This window comes from Nematolebias whitei, chromosome 6, assembly GCF_014905685.2.
Source record: "Nematolebias whitei isolate Nwh7 chromosome 6, NemWhi1, whole genome shotgun sequence".
Taxonomy (NCBI): domain Eukaryota; kingdom Metazoa; phylum Chordata; class Actinopteri; order Cyprinodontiformes; family Rivulidae; genus Nematolebias; species Nematolebias whitei.
Genome location: NC_056503.1, coordinates 49,375,626 through 49,379,676, shown reverse-complemented (window position 1 = coordinate 49,379,676; position 4,051 = coordinate 49,375,626). Strand labels below are relative to the sequence as shown.

At 45.8% G+C, this 4,051-nt stretch overlaps 1 protein-coding gene across 1 annotated transcript in view; it reads right to left on the bottom strand.

The window, feature by feature from the left end:
- Positions 1–4,051, bottom strand: part of LOC119410819 (sodium/potassium-transporting ATPase subunit beta-3) — a gene marked incomplete in the record, with an annotated part of 19,564 nt that overhangs the window by 4,507 nt on the left and 11,006 nt on the right.

Genomic DNA, 4,051 nt, shown 5'->3' with positions numbered 1-4,051 from the left:
CTCCATGCCACACGTTGATGTTGGAGCACAGGATGCTCTCCACTGCACACCTGTAGAAGGAGGTGAGGACTGAGCTTCCCAGTCCTATGTTCGAGGGGTGGGGGGTTAGGTGTGTTTCTTCCGTCTGAAGTTCACGACCATCTCCTTCGTCTTCACATTGATGTGAAGGTTGTTCTTCCTGCATCCGCTCTCCAGGTGTTCCACCTCCTGCCTGTAGCTGGCCTCATCATTGTTTGTGATGTATCCCACCACCGCTGTATCATCTGCAAACTTTACAATGGGACAGCCTGGATGGGTTGGTGCACAGTCATATGTGAGCAGAGTGAACAGGAGAGTGCTCAGCACACAGCCCTGAGGGAAGCCAGTGCTGCTGAGGGTTATGGTGGAGGAGGAGAAGTTGTGGATCCTCACAGACTGTGGTCTGTCGGTTAAGAAATCCAGGACCCAGTTGCATATGGAGGGGCTTAGTCCTAGTGTTAGTAATTTGTCCACCAGAGCCTGGAGAATCATGGTGTTGAAGGTGGATGTGAAGTCCACAAAGAGCATATGGACATAGGAGTCCTTCTGCTCCAGGTGGGTGAGATCAGTGTTGACCACAGAAGAGATGGTGTCCTCTATTGATCGATTCTTGCGGTATGCATACTGGTGTGGATCCTCGCTGATGTCAATGGCAGCTTTGATGTGGGCCATGACCAGTCTTTCAAAGAATTTTGTGACTATTGGGGTGAGGGTTACTGGCCGGTAGTCATTCAGACCAGTCACTGCAGAGCTCTTGGAACTGGGATGATGGTGGCAGTCTTCAGGCATGTAGGAACAGTTGCCAGGGTGAGGGAGGAGTTAAATATGTCGGCCAACACTTCTCAGAGCTGACTGGTACAGTCTTTCAGCACCTTCCCAGGGATGTTGTCTGGGCCAGTTGTTTTGTGAGAATTACTGGTAATCCTCTTGAAGGTGCTTCTGACTTCTACTGAGGTCACACTGAGGAACTCCCCTTCTGGTGGTGAGGTGAGTCTGGAGCTGGGTGGTCTATTTGGGTCTTCAAAGCAGGCAGAGAACCTGTTAAGAACATCAGGCAGTGATGGGTCCCTATGGCATTGTGCACCCCTGCTTTTACAGTCTGTTATGCACTTAATGCCCCTCCACATGCTCCATGGGTCCTGTGAGGAGAAATGTCCCTGGATCTTCCATGTGTATGTTGCTTTGGCCCTCTTAATACCAGAAGCCAGTTATTTTCTTGTCCTCCCCAGTTCCTGTGAGTTGCCAGACCTGAAGGCAGAGTCCATGGCTTTCAGCAAGGTCTGTGTTCAGCCCGGGCTTCAAGTTCAGGTAACACTTCACTAGTGGTGGTGGTGACATCTTCAACACAACTGCTGATGTATCCGAGGACAGTATATGTGTATTCTTCCAGATCCAGCTCTCCCTCATTTTCAGCAGCCTCCCTGAAGATCTGCCAGTCTGTATGTGCAAAACAGTCCTGCAGTACAGAATCACAGTTGTTCACACACGGTGACGGTCCCCTGTGTTGTTCTGGAATGTCTCAGTGGCGGGAGGTAGACAGGGTCAATGAAGATTGAGATATGGTCAGAGAGGTCGAGGTGGGGGTGGGGTATGGCTTTGTATGCATCTCGTATGTTGGTGTAAACACGGTCGAGTGTGTTATTTTCCCGTGTTGTTATGATCACATGCTGATAAAATCTTGGCAGAGTGTCTTTCAGGTTTACATGATTAAAATCAACAGCCACTATGTAAAAAGTCTCTGGATGCTTGTTTTGAAGCGAGCTGATGTTATCATGTAGCTCATGCAGAGCATCTTTAGCATTAGCATCCGGGGCTATATAGACAGCAATGATATACACCGCTAAAAACTCACAACGTAAATAATGTGGTTGACCTTTCACAGTTAGTTCTTCTAAAGCCTCGGAACATGAGCCGTTTATCAGGACACAGTTTGTGGACCAACCTTGGTTTATGTACTGTAGATAAAAACACCACCCCATGTCTTCCCCGTTAGCTCACTGCAGCGGTCTGCCCCCCAAAAAAGTCTGTCGTCCATCTGAAATGCTGAGTCCGACATGTTCTTGTTAAGCCAAGTTTCCATGAGGCAGCAGCACATTTTCCTCATCTCCTCTGAGGCACTCAATCTCAGTCGCAGCAGATCCACTTGTTTTCAAAAGAGCGAATGTTGGACAGGAAGAGAGACGGGATCGGGAATTTATCAGTGTTTGCTAATAAAATAAGAATAAAATAGCTAATAAAATAAAATAAGTGTTGACTACAGCCATTTCCATTCTCTTGGCAAAATCCACCACCATCTGTCCTTCCTGGTTTCTTTTTTGACACCAAACCTACCCATCACTTCCTCATCCTCTGTTTCCTTCACCAACATGTCCATTCAGGTCTGCTCCCATCACCACTCTCTCCTCCCTGGGAAAACTCTCTGTCACTTCATCCAGATCTTTCCAAAATGTATCGTTCTCCTCCTCATCACATCCAACCTGCAGATCATAACCACTGACAACATTTTGCATCAGACCTTCTACTTCTACCTTCAGACACATCACCCTATCTGACACTCTCTTCACCTCTACTACATTCTTTGCCAACTCCTCCTTCAGGACCAGCCCTACTCCATGTCTCTTTCTTTCCACACCATGGTAAAACAGTTTGAACCCTGCTCCAATGCTGCGAGCCTTGCTGCCTTTCCACTTGGTCTCTTGGACACATAAAACATCTACCTTCCTTCTCAGCATCATGTCAGCCAGCTCTCTACCTTTGCTTGTCATTGTCCCCACATTTAGAGTTGCAACTCTCAGTCCCACATTCTTGACTTTCCTCTTCTCCCTCTGTCTCCTGACACGTTTCCCTCCTCGTGGTCTATGATGACAGAAACATGTCAGTCAGTCAGATTAACACTGATTAACTCAGTTAAATGATCACAGATTTCCACAATAAAGCTCAATGTTCACTGAGTTTACAGCAGTGTGTTTCGGGTCTGATGTGTTGATGATGAGCTGTTCTTCATCACCAGATGCCATGGCTCTGTGGCGACGCCACCATGATGGAGATGATCGAGAAGAAAAGAGTTCTGTGTCGAGAGATAAAGGCTCGTCAGCGACCGGAGAAGAATCTGTGTAAACAAGACAGCATGCCCAACTTGCCCAGCTGGAAGAGGAAACAGCCGCCGCCATATTCGGCCCCGCCCACGGCTTCTGGCCACACCACAGTGTTCTGGGACACCGCCATCTGAAACACAGGACGCACACAGGAAGATCAACACCGGGGCTTTAAACAGGAAAACAAATTATGAAGGCACCTTGTGCAATTTTTAAATTGTCTTCACTAAAAAAAACTATTGAAACATGCAACCATGTTTTTTAACAGAAACATCAACACCATGTCTGTCTGCCTTTGTATATCAGTACGGACATGCAATGACAGGTGCAGTTTGAGGTCTGGACCCTGGATCCAACCTGAACCAGAACCAGTCTTCAGCCAGTCCTGGCAGCAGAAATGTCCAAACGTTCTCATGCTGAGCTCATCCTACCGTCAAATCAAAAAATACAAACAGTTTTCAGGTGTAGCAGAGATTTCTGTCGTCTTTTTTTTAATCTGTAAAAGATTCAGATGTATTTTTAGTCTGACAGGTGTGCAGCAGAAAATATCAACTCCTTTGTGTTCAAAAGAACAAACTCGATGCTCAAACGTCTTTTTATATTCACAGAAGAAAAGATGATGGTCTGTGTAAAACGTAGTTGGAATGTGAATGTTTTTATATTTCAAAAGATGTTATTAAGATTTAAAAAAAATAATTATTTTAAACTGAAGATATTTTGGCAGGATATTTGTTGGCCTCAGAAACTCTTTTCAGTCCAGTTTGAAAAACTAATCAGACTTTACTTTGAGATTCTTATATGGCTTCAGTTTGATTTCCCTTAGAAACTCTAGCTTGACTACAATTTAATATTATTCTGACTCCAGTTTGACTCCAGTCTGACTCCAGTTAGACTCCAGTCTGACTCCAGTTTGACTCCAGTCTAACTCCAGTCTGACT